The sequence below is a fragment of the Canis lupus genome, chromosome 37 (genome assembly GCF_048164855.1).
Source record: "Canis lupus baileyi chromosome 37, mCanLup2.hap1, whole genome shotgun sequence".
NCBI lineage: Eukaryota > Metazoa > Chordata > Mammalia > Carnivora > Canidae > Canis > Canis lupus.
The window spans coordinates 10,684,606-10,703,386 of NC_132874.1; the positions used below are offsets into that span (position 1 = coordinate 10,684,606).

An 18,781-nucleotide genomic window follows, 5' to 3' on the forward strand; every position below is an offset into this window, starting at 1 on the left:
GATCTGTGTAAAGAAATGATTCATTCATTTATTCACCGTGTCTTTTTTAAACTACTACACGGCTGTGGGAATGAAAGTGAGTAAGAGCTCCCAGAAGGAGGTTGCATTTTTCGTGGTCAGGTAGGGGCAAGAAGAAATGCCCGGGAAGAACTAATACAAAGCAGAATGGGGTGGGTTGTCCTTACTGGGGTAAATTCTGACACTGAAGGAATTCAGAATGACGCTGAGTGGGATGGTGAGGAAAGACTCTGAGGAGGAGGGATCATCTGAGTTCAGCTCTGAAGGCTGGTTAGCATTTCTGTGGGAAGAGATGGATGGAGCCCGGGGAGGACCGAGGAAGTGGCTGGGACGCAGCAAGCGAGCGCCTGGGATCTAACCCACAAAGCCACTCTGGCTGCAGCAAGGTGCTGGTGGGCATCTGACTTGTACATGGGGTGGGAAGAAGATTACCAAGAGCTTAGGTCTGGAGATGAATTTGGTGGAGTCTTTGGCATAAAAGCGGTCTTTGGAATTGGGCTTTGGGTTGTGGCTGCCCTGGCAGAAAGTGTGCTAGGCCAGCGGTGGTGGTGGTGGTGTGTGTGGGGGATGCCTGTATGTCAGGACTGACATCAGCGGGCATGGAGTACGTGGAGGGGAGGGTAGAGGCCGGGAGAGGAGCCAGAGCATAGGTGCAGGTGCAGCTTGGTCCTCGGAGAGTGAGGGGCAGGGAAGGTGGTGCCAGGCTGGGAGAGCGGCTGGGTGGGGAGCCGGGTCTTCTCCCTGGAAGCTCAGCGCCGAACTGCAGCTCAATGAAATCATGTTGAAACCTTTATTCCTTTAAGACCTTAAAAAAAAGAAAGAAAGAAAGAAAGAAAAGAAAGAAGAAAATAAACCTGGGCTAATTTTAGCTAAATCTAATATGTGTGTGTATGAAAATGAATGCTGCTTTTGAAATTCGGCGCATGCAGTATCTCTTTTCATTTCAATAAATGATCCCTCTATTTTCATCTAAATAGTTTTATTAAGATTTTCACTGAAGCCCTGTACATATTAACAACAATTCCAGCATTTCGTTTGATCTTTTCCACCGTCGATTTATTCATCTTGTGTGATAGGCGTAAATCACGTTGTGCCATCTACTTGACTCCGGAGCAGTTGTTCATTTGTGGCAATTCATTTACTGTACTTTGATAAAGCACATTAATATGGGCATGTTTGGTAATTCTAAAGGCTTTCCTGGAGGCTTAATGTGGACTCTTAAAAATGTGACACACTTACACCACACACACACACACACACACACACACACGACACAGCTTTCTGAGCGTTTTGGCTTTCTGTTTATACTTTATAGAAAATAAAGAAATACAGAATTAGTGAGCCTTGACTCTGGGAGGAAAAGATTCTAAGACTCCATGGCTCAAAGTGAAAGGGAAGGCTGGGAATGATCTGGTTACATGTCTGTTGGTGGGCAGTCTGTTTTAATATAATTAGAGAAAGTCTGCGGATTATTTAAGTTTTTTTTTTTTTTTTTGTTTTTGGACCCGAGTTATTCAGCTGGGTTGCCTTTATTCTCCAGACTAGCTCAGAACAAGGCAGTAACTTCCATGCCTACTGTAAGAGACAAGGTTAGGACAGGAGCCAGAGGGATGGAGAAAACACAGCCAGGGGCAGATCCTTCTGTCGGCACATGTTTACTGAGCATCTCCCGTGTGAGAGGCATTATGCCAGCTAGGCCCTCAAGGATTTGTGGAGATGGTCAGTCGTTCACACTTACGTGCATTAACTCATTTAATCCTTCCTGCAGTCCTTGGAGGTAGGCACTGTTCTTATCCATCCTGCACAGAGAGGAGAAGCAACCTGCCCCAGGTTGATCAGCTGCTAAATGGGAAAGTCATGCTTGGATCCCACCCTGTACTCTTCACCGGGGCCATGCCTTATCTGTCAAGCCCTGAGCCCTGCCTGTAAGAAGCCTACAGTTGAGTCGAGAAGGCAGGGCCTGCCCAGGAGTCATTAGTTACAGAATCACAGTAGAGATGCGACATCCTCTGGCAGGTCCAGAGCAGGGAGGGGTTCGTGGGCGCTGAGCGTTCCATTTAGGAGCTTGCTCCGTCTGCTCAGTCTCATGCAGGCTGTCCTCGAGGGGTTACCATCCTTCCTCTCCTTCTTCCTCCTGCCTCCCTGAGAGTCCTACACACTTTCAATAATTATTAATTGAAGAAAGTGATGACAGTGGCACTCTGCTTATCTGTGTTTCCAAGGATTGGCTTAAGTTGGGCTCCAGCTTGATGAGGTTCGGCTTCAAAAGTCCCAATGAGATGATGAACTTTTGACTCCCCCAAGAGCTCCTCCGGGTCATTGCTCAGCTTGCAAGATTTGGCAGATACAAACTATTCATCGCCCTGGTTTGTTAGGTGGTGGGCTGGCACTGGATGCCCACTCCAGGAACAAAACATGCCGCGAAAGAAGGACGGGCTTTGGACGCGATGGCCATGGGGAAGCCAGGGTCGCCTGTACCCTCCTGTCCCTCCCCCGTCTCTCATTTTCTCTCCTCCTCTGGATCCCTGGATGAATCTTTAACCTCCTGGCGTCAGACAGATAGAGAAAGGATAAAGATCGCTTTTCCCTTAGCCTGCTTTGGGGGCGACCAGTCTGTCTTCCTTAGGTTGAATGAAAATCACAGGATTTAAGAAGAAAAAAAAAAAGTGCCTTGAGAGGCAACGTCTCTCGCTTCATAGACGCACAGAACACATGAGGACTTGGGATTTACTATCTGTGCACTAGCCTGGCAGCCCCAGCCTACATCCCAGCTGTAATCATATGTGATGCATTTTTATTTACAGATTAGGAGGCTCTGCCTCTGACATATGACTAACCGGGAAGCTCCTCCCTACAGCAGTTTGTATGTCATCTGCTTCAGAGAACTAATTGCTTGGCAATTCCCCTTTGGTAATTCCCTCTTTATTTTCTGATGAGTTACTTAACAGTGATGGGCTCGTAGAGCAGAGCGTGGAGTTTAATGTGTGCTCCAGAAACTCCACTGTAGGCCTGGGGGATATGTTTTTCGAATTCTGTTTAGCTTTACTGAAGGAACACTGAAACCATTATATGGCCTGTTAATATTTCACTCAATACGAGGTTAAACACTGAGCGGTGTGCAATTTTCCCAAAGAAATCCGAACCAGGCCTCTTTTTAAAATGTGCCCCTGTGCATTTGAAAATTATTAAAAAGGAATTTAATATTTATAGAATGCTTAATGCTCTTTTAAAAATATGATTTAAAATAGAGTAGCTTTCCAGTGCGAGGCAGGGTGAATGTGGTGGTGGGGAGAACTCGCAGGTGACCGTGAGTTTGGGAACCGACTTTGTGTTTCCTGACCTGCTGCAAGTTGACTTGGGATGCTCATTCTACCCTGCTGGGCCTCAGTTTCCCCATCTACAGTGAACAAGATGGTGAAGGATCTGATGGCTTGGGCCTCTTTGCTAACACTGTGCAGTTCCATGAACAGATTTTCTTGTGATTTTTCTTCTTGGCTCCCCTAAGACCTTTGGTCTGTCAAACATCATTTGCTGTTGTTTGACTTTGTTAGGTTTTGCATTTAATTAGAATTTACATTTTTAGCTATTACCATGTCATTATTTATAGAGTATGCCACAAGCGATGCCTACAATCATTTATCACCCTATCTATATTAGTTTCCTAGCATAATACTTTTTCTGTGCCTTTTTACCATTTTTGCTACCATGCCCCAAACAACTCCCATTTCTGGAGTGGATTTGTTATAACTGGGAAGAATCTTTCAGCTAATTGTGGAATTGGTTTTTGCAAGGAACACTGCAAAAGCTCTGCCCTTCTGCAGTAGCATCAAGGGTCAAATTCTGCTTTTAATTTGCAAGTAGAAATCCTTTGGATGTCATTTGATTTTACTTTCACATCCAGGATGGACTCTTGAGGTAATTCCTTTTCTGTTCTGCCTCAACTTTTCCCATCAATGTGTGAAACATTACCTTACCTTATGGGTTAATTTATAAGCAGTTCATGTGATGTCTCTTGATTGATTATAGTTTGGCTAATTTCTTTAGGCAGCTTGTGCAAACAGAAGAGGTGACAAATAAGAAAGTTCTATTGTTTTATTTGTTTTGTAGGCAGAGGGGAAGGGAAGAAGCAGTTCTCATGGCGGTTGCAAGTGAGGGCTTTGAAGATGGGGAGGTTGAGATTTGAATTCTCACTCTGGCCCCTTAGGTGTGTGACCTAGGCCATATTTCTTGAATCTGTGAACCTCAGTGTCGTCATCTGTAAAATGGGCATGATGCTAACCTCTATCTTACAGAATTTTTGGAAGGATCAAATGAGCATTTACCACATATATTGCTTATGGTATGATCTCAAGACATAATTTTAAAAAGAAGGAAAAGACATAGAATTTAAGAACTGGGGGCAGCCCGGGTGGCTCAGTGGTTTAGCGCCACCTTCGGCCCAGGGCCTGATCCTGGAGACCTGGGATTGAGTCCCACGTTGGGCTCCCTTCATGGAGCCTGCTTCTCCCTCTGCCTGTGTCTCTGCCTCTCTCTCTCTCTCTCCCTGTCTCTTATGAATAAATAAATAAAATCTTAAAAAAAAAAAAAAAAAAAAAGAACTGGGGGAAAAAATGAAAGCAAAGAGCTGTATGTTTGCAGGTACTTGGGAGCCCCTTCCGGTCAGGGTTTGAATCTCAGGTGGGCCTTTGTACCTTGGGAAGGCCCAAGCACCCTTCACTGATCCAGGCAGGAAGGGTTGATCTGCTACGCAGAAGAGGCTATTTGCCACTGTGTTATTGATAGAAATACTACATTTTAAACATCTGTTGCCTATACATCACAACGGTAAACGAAAACCAATAAAAGCAAAAGTTCCCTTTAATCCCATCATCCCAGTCCATAAATCATGTTTACCTCTATGAGTTGTCCTCTAGTTCTTGGTAATTTAACACATAACTTTTTTCAGTTTTGCTTTTTTCCATTTAGCATAAAAATTATCATTTGTAACCTAGACTTTACAACTATCATTTGCAAGGATTAGGTATTCTATCAAGTTGTTTTATCTTAATTTAAGTTTTGTGTTAATATCTGGAAATTTTCGTTGTTTCTAGTTATTTACTGTTATTTTTAAATTTTTATTGTTTAAAACATTTTTTTTACTTTTTTTTTTTTTAAGATTTATTGGAGGGAGGGAGAGAGAGAGAGAGAGAGCAGTGTGAGGGGCAGAGGGAGAGGAAGAGAATCTCAGGCGGACTCACCACTGAGTGCAGAGGTGAATGCTGTTCTCCATCCCATGACCCTGAGATCATGACCTGAGCCAAAATCAAGAGTTGGGTGCTTAGCCGACTGAGCTACCCAGGTGCCCCTACTTATTTACTGTTATAAAGCAGTAGTGAATATCTTTGTACACTTAAGTATTTACTTAGGATACAGTCACAGTAGAAGGCCTAGGTAAACTACCATGGTGGGGGGAGCAACTCTAAATTGTTTTCTAAAAGTTTTGTACCATGGGACACCTGGGTGGCTCAGTGGTTGAGCATCTGCCTTCAGCTCAGGTCGTGATCCTGGGGTCCTGGGATCGAGTCCCACATCGGGCTCCCCATAGGGAGCCTGCTTCTCCCTCTTGCCTATTTCTCTGCCTCTCTCTATGCCTCATGAATAAATAAATAAAAACTTTATTTTTTTTAAATTTTTATTTATTTATGATAGTCACACAGAGAGAGAGAGAGAGGCAGAGACATAGGCAGAGGGAGAAGCAGGCTCCATGTACCGGGAGCCCGACGTGGGATTCGATCCTGGGTCTCCAGGATCACGCCCTAGGCCAAAGGCAGGCGCTAAACCGCTGCGCCACCCAGGGATCCCAAATAAAAACTTTAAAAGAAAAAATAAAAGGCTTGTATCTATTTTGATTATTACTAGTGCTATATGAATGAATGTGCCTTGCTCCAACCTGATTGACTGTGGGACTTGTTCCTTTTTGGATACTTTAATTAATTAATTAATTAATTAATTAATTAATTAATTTTAAATACTTTTTTTATTCATGAGAGACACACAGAGAGAGACAGAGACAGAGAGAGAGAGAGAGCCAATCTGGGCCAGTTTCCTAGTCTCCTCTCCCCACATTTGGGGTTTTCCACCCTCTCCTGCTCCATGTTCCTGTTAGGGGGCCCTGCCATGGGACCCGCAGCCTCCTTTCCTCGGGCCTGAGCAGTCGGTCAGGAGTTTCAGGCCTGGCGAAATTGAGCTGTTCTCAGAGATCCTAGCTTGCGGTCTTCACACCTTTTGCTCATTTAGCCTACAGGCCACCATGCTGAGGAGGGGCCTCCTTGGGTCTGGTTTTCATTTACAGTAGACCAGAGAGGCTCACTGCTACCCTGCTTCTTTCCTGTTTCCACTCTTCCCTGGAGAGAGCCCTTGGAGCAGATGGTGGTGAGCACTTGTCTAGGTGGTGAGCACTTGTCTAGGTGTTGAGCTTTGGGGACATCTGGTCTCAAAGTCTGAACTTGGGCCAGTGGCTCAGCAGGGCGGGGTGGATGGGGATGTGATATATTCCCTAAATGGCCTCCCTGGATGTCCTCTTGTGCTGGTCCAACCCGTTTTCCTCTCTGAAGCCCAAATGCACGTTTCTTCCGACTCGAGATCTGTTTGCATCTGTTTTCCTTCACTCCTGCCCTGGTTTTTCATGGTACTGGGGATGAAGTCCAGAATCTGTAACCTGACACAGCAGGCCGGGGGACCTTGCTTATCTCTCTGGCCCTCTCCCTCATCTGCTGCCCCTTACTCGCTTCACTTCACCCACAGAAGCATTTCCTCCTTAGAAGTAACTCGTGTCCCAGCTTTGAATCTTGCTGCTGTCTTCCTTGACACCTACCTACTTATTCCTATCTTTCTGGCTGACTTTGCCTCATTCTTAAAATCTCAACGGAGTCTTTTCCCCAGGGAGCCCCGGAACGAGGTTATGTGCTGCCTGTTGGGCTCCCAGCACCCTCTACTCTCCTCCTTTCATAACACTTTGTCATCCTTCTCCTTAGCTCAGTGACATCCCCCATTCTTGGCATTTGGCATCTAGTAGGCCTGCAGTGAACACAATCATTTCCCCTATAATGTGACTTTTTCCGGATACAAATTGGATGTGATTCCATCTATTTAGATAGATCATGATTTACGTCATTGTGGTCTGGAACCAGAATGGGGCCTCGTGGACCACAGTGGTGGAAGAAGTTTGTTTGAGTGGCTTTGTGTGTCGAAACAAGGGGTGATAAAGGTGATAAAAATGTGTAAGAAGGCTGTGCTAAGGAGACAGAGAGAATGAAGAAAGGCCCAAAGATGACTTTTCCAGAGCAAAGACGGTGTGGAATAGAATGCTGGATTCGCTCAGGGATATTTAAATTTCATAGTACTACACTTATAACCCACAGAACACTATTATTATAGAAATTCAATGCAGGAAAAGATTGCTTTGTTTTTTAATGTCTAAAACTGTCTTTCTTGATATTGAAAAAATTCCTACTGAGTTTCGATTACATAAGATTCTTTTATTTTTTATTTATTTGGAGGGGGAAAGAGAGAGAGGCAGACAGAGAGGCTGAGACACAGGCAGAGGGAGAAGCAAGCTCCATGCAGGGAGCCCAACGTGGGACTCGATCCGGGGTCCCCAGGATCACACCCCGGGCTGCAGGTGGTGCTAAACCCCTGTGCCACCAGGGCTGCCCCGATTACATAAGATTCTTATGTAGGAACACAGCTAGCATGTTGAATGAATGAATGAATGAACGAACAAATTTGGAGTTGCCTCCCTAACCCCTATTCTCCAGCTTTTAAGCACCCTTGGGACCCCAGTCTCCAACTCGGGTGAAAGTTCCTGGTGAAGTAATTACCCCAAGGAGATCATTTTATCTGGAAGAGAGTAGTTCCAGAGTCCTAAGCAAGGTTGGTCCAATTGAGGTAAAGCCCCACAAGGATTGGGGAACTATGCACCCTCCTCTGTGTAACCCACCCATGATGGGGTGGAAGGACAGTCCACCCATGATATCTCTGTGCCTCTTGGAGTTGGCTGGCCAGGTGGCCATCCACCTCCTCTCTCTTGCATCCTTGGACATTGGAACGTAGGCCATTGTGAAGTGTGACCTCAAGCTGCAGCTCTTTTGGGGGGGAGGGGAGAAGAGACAGCTTTTATATAAGGAGCTGGGAAAAGATTGTTTCCCTCTGCTGCTTCTGGTGCCCTGATCTGACACTTTTCATAAGATTAGCAGTTTTGTTTTGTTTTGTTTTGTTTTCTTTCATAAGAGGTCATAGGACCATAAGACAAGTTTATTATTTTATTGACAAGAGAAAAGATGCTCTGGTTATTTATTCAGAAAAATCTTCTTCCATAAAACCTGGCTTTCTTTTGAGTTTGAAGGAAATATGGTGATGGCATCTAAGCCCAAATATTGCGGTTTTATTTTGGCTTTCCTGTTCTAATGAAGCCTCTGTAACCTTATGTACCTCTGTCTACTTTTCAGGAGGAACAGGTTGTGATTTTTTTTTTTGTTTCCCATCTTGGTGTTCTCCAGATGAACAGTACTATTTAAGAAATCTGTGTAGGGACACCTGGGTGGCTCAGTGGTTGAGCGTCTGTGGTTGATCACAGGTCGCGATCCCCGGGGTCCTGGGATCGAGTCTCACACTGGGTTCTCTGTAGGGAGCCTGCTTCTCCCTCTGCCTCTCTCTATGCATCTCTCATGAATACATAAATAACATCTTAAAAAAAAAAAAAGAAACTCTGTGTAAATCGATAAAAAGGAAGGGAGACTTTTTTTTTTCCTCTCCCTGCAAGCTTTAGATCCAGTTTCGTCATCCAGAGATCAGAATAGGCCAACGGGAGGAAGAAGCAATGTTAAAATAAGGGAGTCTTTTAGAATGCGACTTTGAAACGTGGGTCTTACCAGCAGTAGAGGAAGCTTCTCCAAACAGAACCCTCCAGTTCATTTCATCTTCAGGTCCTGGAGAGAGGGCTGTTAATCTATGGAAATGAACAAACACTAGCTGTTTGCTATTCTGCTATGCAGAGAACATTTGGTGGACTGACTAATCTCAGGGTTTCTGTTTCTAAATAGTACACTTTTTACTCTTTGCCCTGAAGTCTCAGGAAATGATTTCCTTAAAAAAATTTTTTTATGAACTTTTCCATTTTAAATGTGCAGGGTCTTCAAAGACTTCACTGGGCTGATAAGTCCTATTTTTTTTTTTGTTTGTTTGTTTCTCTTGTAGGACTGGTCAAAATTATCCTTTTCTTTTCTTTCTTTCTTTTTTTAAAGATTTTATTTATTTATTCCTGAGAGACACACAGAGAGAGGCAGAGACATAGGCAGAAGGAGAAACAGGCTCCCTGTAGGGAGCCTGATGGGAGACTCGATCCCAGAACCCCGGGATCACGACTTGAGCCAAAGGCAGACTCTAATCCACTGAGCCACTCAGGTGTCCCAAAACTATCCTTTTTTTTCTGGGGATGTTTTGCAGCCTCATCCTTTGACTTAGTAAATACAGCCTTAAAAAGCACACTTAGACCATGTGCAGTGGCTAGTGGGTCATGGGTCTGCTGCAGCTGATAATAGTGTATCACAGAATTTGGGGTGCTTCGGATAAATTGTTTCCCTGGATAATCATAATGACTTCTTGTCTGGAGAGTATCTTCCTCACGTTCCTGGGGAGGAAGCAGAACGTAAGAGGTTGACCAATGTTCTGGGTTCCAGTGGCCAGAGCCTACATGGTCTGTGCTGTGACTTTGGCTTTCTGACTTGGAGTTCGGCTCTCTTTGCTGTCACCCCAGGAATTAGGCAGTTGTGTCTTTTAATCTGTAGACTGAAAAGACATAACTTGGCTTAGCTGATATGGTTCGACGGAGCAGTCTTGAGCTAGAGCCGGGAAGGTGCGATAGTACAGCCTCTTGGATATACACGCAAGCCTCGTTACCCTAAAATATTTCATCATAAATTTAGCGAGATGTGTGCATAGTGCCTACGAAGCTTAATGGATGCTGTTTTTCCTTTTGCAGTCCCTGTACCTTTAAAGTTGAGCTTTTAGAGCTGGATTTCCCTTAATGCATCGGTGTCAGCAAGGCTAGAAACATCAGGAAATCAAACTTCTCTCATATGTGGAAGCTTGAAATCTGATGCCATCTTCTCAGAGAATGGACGGGAAGGCATTATGATCGGGTCATTTCCAGACTGCAGGTGCCTGCTGTCTCTCTGCTGGACATCACAGAGAGGGTTGAGGAAGCTCATGTAGCCGTGTATGAATCGGATTTATGCTTCCTGGGCTGGACAAAACCAGCACAGGGTGTTGAGTTACTTCCATGACAAGTATCTACTGCCCCATGACAACTAGAGGTTAATCAGTAAAAATCATCCTTCCATCTCTTGATGTCAGGAGCGTATATAATCACTGTGATGAAGCCTTTTCTTTCTTTGCAGAAGTAATTTGGTGGCTGACGACCATGCTGTTGGCTTCAGAAATACCTGGAATCTGATTCACTTGGAGACTTTACTGAAGCTAGATTTTATATGCAGAATCCTCATTAGAAATTCTTCAGTCATGACAAAGGGCATCTCTCTTTTAGGCGTTTCCCCCACTCAATCTCTTTACAGCTTTTTCCTAGGAGTCAAGACCATATAGCCTGGCGGGGGAGTTTTGCTTGGTGATGGAGTAGCTAAGAATGTTTCTCTCTAACAGGTCACAGAGAGTGCTGGTGGACATCTCTCCTTGCCTTAAGATCTTCGTTGGAAGTCCACGGGACTTGGTGTCTTTGCCGTTCAAAGTAGCTATGAGCTCGCCAGGAGGCATAATGCGTCACCATTTTATTCTGGGCCACCCTAAAGGATGACACCCAGCTCCAGAGACCTCCTCTCGGACATCATCCCTGAGAACCAGTGTTTTAGCTCTTCCATTGTCTGAAATCTGTTTCCGACTGGTTTTGAGCTGGCTCAGGCTTAGTCATTAAATGCCTAGGACAATGTTGAATGCTTTTCCTGATCACCTTGCAGCCACACACCTTTTGTCGCTCTCGTTGAGTCTTGACACAGATAATGCTCAGAAACAGGCACCAATCCATTCTTTCCATCTTGGCGTTTCCCCACAGGCACAGTCCTGGGATGACCTGGAATTGAGGCAGCGGAGGATAAATTCATCTTTCACCGACGTGTTCGTGCTAGCTCTAGTCTGTCTCTCTAGCTTTTAAATACTCGAGTGATTGGTTTTGTGTAGAAATGTGTGGATTGTTGGATTGGGAGAATTTTCTCCCTGGATTTCTAGTGTTTACAGAAGCAGATAGAAAGAAAGGTTCTATCATGGGTTTAAATAGCAGGGCCTGTTTTAATGAGTTAGAGGCACTTAAAGATGGTACAGAATAAAAATGTAAGTTTAAAAATTTTTTTTAAATTGTAACACAACCCAAAGGTGTATATTACTGTTTTGCCAGGAAAGGGTCAAAACTGAAAATTTGCAACAAAGACAAACGAGAATAGAACCAGTGCACACAGAAGCTGACAAGTATATGCCCCTTGTTGGGAGTTCAGCCCGTGGAATGTTCTGTAGGACAAAAGGAATGGAAGAGATAGTTCAGTAACATTTTGTTCTCTGTCAAAAACCTTCTGAAATATGAATCTGCTGTGTATTGGAGAATGGATACAGCAATTGATTCAAGTTGAATAGCTTTCATTTAACTAGAATATCCCACAGAAAGCTGTTCTTGTTCTGACAACCATATTTTTGCTTTTCTTGACTTAAAGAAAATTGAGTTCATGTTTACATATTTTATAGGATTGTTTTATGGACAAAGACACAGGTCAAATCCCATCTCAGCACAGTGGCTATTGTTACGGCAAACAGAAATATTTCTGAGTGAGATAAAACATTTCTAAGCCATGGCCTGTAATAATACTGGGTTGATATTATGAAACCATTTGCAACTATAAATAATTCAGTCATAGATGTACTCTTTTTAAAAAATTGTTTTTTGAAAAAAATTCTCGTTGCTTGCCAACACATATACCCATACATATACTTTGCATAGGAGAAGAAGAATATGAATACATATTAATAGAAGTTTATTTTGGACTTTCTAGAACAGATCACCTTTTTTTCTTCTCCTTGAGATGAATTATTTTTAATTATTGAAATGTCCCAATTCCTCACAACTGCGGATGTGTTCTTCTGAGGGTCTTTCTGTGTCATCCAACCCAGCTGAAAGCTAGTGGCCAGTGTTAATGGTTTAAGAAGCTGAATTAGGACCCCCATTCCTGCTAAGGATGCTCCTTTTTAAAAAAAAAATTCCCTATTTCTACACCTTCTCAAAGAGAAATTAAGTGCTTGGTGTTTTGTTTTGTTTTTTCAATTCCCAGACCAGTCTGGCATTGATCCTGGACTCATTATAAATGTAATTTTTAGCAATAACTATTAACTCCTGAAATATTTTGGCTCTCTGTGGCCTACAGTTCTGTAGAATCCGGTGTTTTCCCAAGTACATCAAAGACTTAAATATAGAATGTCTTACAGTTAGTTGTAGGGGTATTGATCAAAAGAAGGCTTCTCCAAGAATACAAGATTTTTAGGCTTGAACCCCGTTCTATCTTCACGGTTCTTAACTGGATGCTTTATATTTTGTTTCCTTTCTGTGTTTGTACTAATTTGCTATTTGGGTTCATCTTCTATTAGGAAACAGCTTTTTTTTTTTTTAATGCATAGTTCTTAGAAATATAAAACCATTCCAACCTGCTCATTCTTACCTCGGCTTTCATTACTTTCTTCCTGCTAGACCACTGCTTCTCTTTCTCCTCCTCTTCTGGGATTTGATCTTGCTCAGCACTTCTAGTGTATGATTTTGAATTCTATGGTTGAAGTTTCCTGACCACCTCCTCCTTGCATCTGAGTTCATTTCCTGTGTTTAAAGCTTTGGCATTCCATTCACTGTCCTCGTAGTCAAAACTGAAACTTCCAGGGCTAATAAGATTAGTCCTTGCAACACTATTAATTTCTTCCTCTCTGTTTCTTATTCCATTGTTACTTCTCTAAGATGAAAATTTCTTTGTCATCAGGAACTTCATGTCGGTGTCATTTCCTTAAATGCCTCCTGAATTTTTCTGTTTTACTAACACACACTCTGCAGCCTCCAGCTACGGCACCCATGAACAGGTCTTTGACAAATTAATTGTCCCTACACACGGTTTACAATATTACACAAGCTGTTTAAAAATAATTAAGCTTCTCTCAGTGTTCTTTGCTGTGGGTCAGGAACTTGACTTGCTTTGCCATCCAACACAGAAGTTAATCACAAACGGGTCCTCTGAACCAAATAATTAAAAATAGAGCAAAGTTTCTGAACCAGGCAGTTGGCAGAAAAGTCTGTACTTCCATCTGTGCACAGTTAGGAAAATATTTCATGATGTTTAAATAGCATCAGCTTTGCTCTCTTGTGTGTGAGAGTGTATCTGTGTGACTGTGTGTAATTCATCACTCTGAAGATTTGTTTGTTAGGTCCTATACATATATACATAAATATGTATGTATGTCACTGGCAAGAAGCAGGAAAGCACATCCAGGTGTTTTGTGCATTCATTTTTTTTTTTTTTTAATTTGCTGGTTTCTGTGAAGGGGGAATGGTCTCATTTTCCTTTTTAAAGTTTTTCTCTTAGCACGTGACTCAGAAAATTGGAGAGCATTACATTTTGACTTTGAAATCTTTGTGCCTTTTGATTCTTGTCTTTTGATTTCTCTACTTACAAAGAATCTTTGCTAAGGACTTTTAGGAGCTATTCTTAGATATGTACAGTGCTGTACATGAATCTATTTCATTTTGGAATGTGCCAGATTAAGAGTTTCTGTTCTCTGGAAGGGGATTTATGCCTAGAGTATACATCAAACTCATAAACACTTTATGACATAGGTACAGACGTTTGAGTGACTGATTTTGAGAGTAATTTAACCCTTGAAGTTGGATTTTCCTTTGTTCTCACCACTAATCTGTATCTCATTAAACATGTTGAGTTTTGGCCAGTTCTACAGCTATGATATGCCTTAAAAAAATAGATTTTTTTGTGTGTGTGTTTAGAAAGTTTTAATTGCTGTGTAATGTAAAGACTGTTTCCCTCTGGTATTTTTCTATTGCAACTATCTCTTTTTATTCCTGGAAAACTCTTATTTTTAGGTTGATTTTTTTTTTTTCTCCCAGGAGAGCCACTTGTATTAAGTAAGAACTGATGCATAAAAAAATACACCAATGGGAGATAAGAAATTACTAAAAGTTAAGAAAAGGAAATGTCTTAATGTCATTCCTTTGGCTCGGAAACAGACATATTTCTCCAAGTCACCTATTTCTTTATGCTTCTAGAAACTTAGAGCCTTGGCATATTCTTAATACTGTGATAATAGAATTGACAGCTGTGGTTTGATCGTGCTCACGTTAATTGAAATTAAGGAAGGAGGAATGTCTTCAGTAAAGTTGGTTAAGTTGTGGCCTGTGGCTTCAAACAAATTAATCTTTGATTTCCTTTTCAGTATTACTTGGAAGGGACAGCTTTTAAAGAGATCATAAATGGATCTTGCTAATTGTTATTCTTTGTCACTGTAAGATACTAGGTCTTAACTTACTTTGTGAATTCCAAATATACATAAAAGGTGAATGGTTGATGTTTTTAAACTTTAAAGTTAATGCTGGATTGGTCTTTTCTTTTCTGATTCGGCTAACACTGTTAATTCGATTCTTCCAAAACAGAGCCTGGATACTCAAGTTGCTCACACATGTCTTGTGGGACTGCTAAATTTGTTTCTGTCTTTCATTTGGGCATCTTCTAGACAAGTGTATGGAATTCAAATTTAAAAAAAAACTTACATTTGATTGCTGCTATCAATGAATTATAAATAAATAAGCAAGTAAGTAAATCATTCAGTGAACAAATATTTATTTACCAGATCATGATTGAAAACACATGAAAGAAACAGTGCACACCCTCTATGATGGTCATCGTGCAGAGAACCGATTCTTTTAAGGATAATAATAATGGCTCCCTGGCATATTGAGGATTTAGGATGTGTTAGTCACTGTGCTAATCACTTAATCCTCATAGCAAACCTGGATGGGTGGCTATTATCTCCAGTTTACAGATAAGGTAACTGGGTTAGTAGCTTGCCCAAGGTCATAGAACTAATAAGTGGTAGGACTGGGATTCAACTCACATCATTTAAACTGCAGACCTTATGCTCTTAACTGCTTTTTTTTAAATTCTTTACTCCCCCACCCCCCACCCCATGTCGTTGTGGGACTTACAAAATCATTTTTATAAATATTGAGCATATATGAAAGCAGAGGCACAATACCAAGGTAAATCATTAAAAAAGGTTTCAGTGAGGCTCAGGTGACTCTCTACCTGAGTTTGAAAACTACCATGAATTTGATGAGCTCCATACAGGCCTCTCCCCCGTCCTGTCACCTTCCCTCCCTCCTCAGAAAATATTCACTCTAGAAAAACGGTATTTTAAAATATTTCTAACAAAAGTGTGCAAGAACCCAACCCATGCCAGGTGATTATTTTGTCTTCCTTCCTTTCTCTTGTCTCTCTTCCCTGCCATGTCATTGCTCTCCCTTCTTCTTTCTTTTTTCTCTTGCCATTGTGGAGGATCAAGTGGAGTGGAGTTAGACCTGCAGGAAAGGTTAGGGAGTGTTCTCTGCTGGGATATCCAGACCTGGGTGTCATATTGGGGGTTCTTATTGACCGGATCATTTCTTTGGTGCACCCACGTGACACATCTCTTCCTAAGCAAGGTATGCTATGAGGGACTGACTATACCAAACACACCACCTCACCACCAGAAGGGATGATTGAATCTGACTCTCCTGGCAGATCTCTAAAATGCTTCTTGGGTTATAATTCACAAATATTAGCTTTAAAGACATGTGGTTCCTTGATGGTGTGACTCTTAAAATAGCAGGACGTTTTTGGTAACCAATGTGAGGGCACTTCATAACACAATCAAAAACTATTGAGTGGAACATGTTAAGATAATCTAACCTTGTTGTCCTTTAATGCTTTAATGCAATCTTTCAGCAAGTGGTACTACCTGGTACAGTATGTAAAAATCAGAATGGGTTCTGGCCTGGTGGGAATAATATAATTCTTTCATCGGTTGGAAAATAGAGTCTAACAATTAACTACCTTAAAAAAAAATAAGCAAGGAGGGGTTTCTTTGTTTGTTTGTAAATTGTACTCTGTTGCATGAAAATTTTTCCAGGGACTATGCAATTCTGTAGGAGGAGGTGGCAATTTAATGCAGTCTTAGCTATTAAGGATTTTAGAATTATGTTACTTTTAAGTTACTCTTGGGTAATCACAAAAATACGTAATGAATTTAAAAAGATTGAAAGAGAATCACATCTAGCCCAACATAAAAATACTTCTAAAGGCATGTGTGAATATCTGGATATAATTATTTGCACATACACATTTATATATGTATGTATTGTATTAATATTTTTTCTAGGGCTGCCTGCATGTATAGGTATAAATGTAGTATGCGCCCTTTATAGAACTATTGTTAGGGGAGCCTTTTATGAGCCAACTATATGACTTGGAGCTTTATCCTATGTAGTGATATTTTCAGTGGTCATGCTTTTGGCTTGTAATAATAAGCACTTAGAGTAATGAGGTTGAAGTGTGAGTATGTGTCTAATCTGTCTCTTATCATTTTGCTTAGAGACAAATCTATGTTGAAAGATACGTATGTACCTATTAATAAGCTTCAGTATGAAGTAAAACAGCTACATGTGACACTTTGTTGCAGTTCTGTACATTGTCTCAAAAACATGCCTTAAAAATATGGAAACTAGAAAAATCTTGGCAAATGTAGCCTAAGAGTGTAGCTCATTTAAAAGCTGCATTTGAGTGTTCTAAGTACTGTTCTGTGACAGCTATTACTGTAGGAATTGGCACCAGCTAAGAAAATTTACAGTTTAATACTTTAGAGCAAATAATTGCTTAAGATGCTTTAAATAGCACAGGAAATGTGTAGAGTGTTTACTTGACATTTGTTATATTGAACACTAATACTGAAACAGATTCTTTGACCACAGAGAATGCCAGTGTAGGTGGGGTGGGGGTAGATGGGAGAGAGACAGGCAAAACCCAGCCAGCATGATTAGATAAAAATTAAATGGCAAATGAGCTTTTCATGATAGAGAGATACTGAGGGGGGAAAAAAAAGCTCATTTGTTCGATCAAGGAGCCTTCGAGTATGGTAGCAAAAAGCAAAATAAAACAACCCCCTGAGATTAGATTTCTCCTGATTTTAAGACACAGAATCATGCTCGAGGCTGCTTTCACTGGGTCCTAAAAGCAAGAGGAATGACCTTCTTTTTATAAAAAAGAAAAAAAAAAAAAAGAACACTCCCTTGTTATCTGTTTAATCTGCACATGCTTGTGAATGTTTTTTATGATAGCTTTGGCACCCTCATTTCTCAGCGCAGCTCAGTACTTGTGATGTTTTCTCCCTGAACGCATCTTGCACTCCAGAGCCCACTGCTCACCCTTCCCAGGCGCTCTGCTTATGCGGGTCTTATCTCAAAAAGGGGTCTCAGACAGTGTAGCGTGGCTCCTAAATGCACAATGTTTCTTTCCTGCACAGAATGCCTACCATGCATTGTGATTCAGCTGCATCTAATGGGAAAAAAATCGGGTATATTGTAGGCTCCTAAAACCTCTCCCATTCGTGTGTCTTTGAGTCAGTTATCCAGCGTTTTCAAGGGAATTTTAAATGTGTATGTAAAACACTAATTGGCATGTGTGATAGGTCCAGGAATGTGAGATTGTGCAATGTTAATGAAATTTGTAAAAGCTTCTTCCTTCTATCTTGTCAACATGAGCTGCTTTTAAACACTGAAGGGCATTTTGAAAATAGCAATCCAAAGTCAAAACTTCACCAGGCAGTATGGCCCAGCACCCAGAACGCTCAGCAGCAGAGAGGCTGTATTTATGGCTTTTCCACTGACTTGAGATTTGACCTTGAATACATCATGTTTAACTTCTCTATGCTTCAATTAGCTCCTGAAAGATATGTGTGGTTGTGCATAGCCAGGGGGGAGGCAGTCACTGATGTTCACAACAAAAGGAGAAAGTGGAGGAGATTTTTTTTTAGAAAAGAGAAGTGGGCATGAATGTAAGCCTCATGCAGGGTGCTGTTAATAAAAAGTCTTGGTACACACAGCTCCTGAGGAAGGTAGGGGGTTCCTTATAATTCTCTTCCTGTATTTTGTAGAATTAAAAAATAGGTAGACACATTATTTTACCCTTTCCCGGCAGAAGGCTTTGTGTTCATACCTCTTTTTCTGCAAGTGCCACCTGTAAAGGGGATTTTTATTTACCACGTTGTAATTCAGACAGTAATCAAGCAGTCACAGATTTCATTTACTCACCCAGATATTTGATTTTATTTGTTCAAAGAAATTCTCAGTCACTCTTCATTTTAAAAGTTCATTTCTTTTTAGTCTGTTACTCTCCTGAGATCATCTAAGTGGTTTTTCATCTGGGTAAGAAAGGAAGAAAAGTAGTCCACGAATGATGGAGTCCCTGTATGTGTCAAATGTGCTGCTAGAGGCCCTCGGTCCTTAGGTGTCCCATGTGATTTATATTCAAAGGGCCTGTTTTCCCTGCCTGGTCTTGGAAGGGCCCAGATCCAGAGGAGAAAATAAAATGTAACCATGGCGATTGATAATCCAAAGGAGGTGCTCTTTGGCCTAGTGGTACCCAGAGCATCA

The 18,781-nt window shown here is 41.6% G+C and overlaps 1 protein-coding gene and 1 long non-coding RNA gene across 12 annotated transcripts in view; one reads left to right on the forward strand and one right to left on the reverse strand.

Annotated features, from left to right (window-relative positions):
* The window catches only part of ATXN1 (ataxin 1), a 413,109-nt gene that overhangs the window by 10,924 nt on the left and 383,404 nt on the right, over nt 1-18,781 (forward strand). The gene's annotated exons all lie outside the window — the stretch shown is intronic.
* Nucleotides 5,671-13,231, reverse strand: LOC140626450 (uncharacterized). Its single transcript, XR_012025596.1, has 2 exons — nt 12,765-13,231; nt 5,671-11,137 (listed from the first exon to the last, which is right to left on the reverse strand). It is a non-coding gene; the product is annotated as an uncharacterized lncRNA (long non-coding RNA).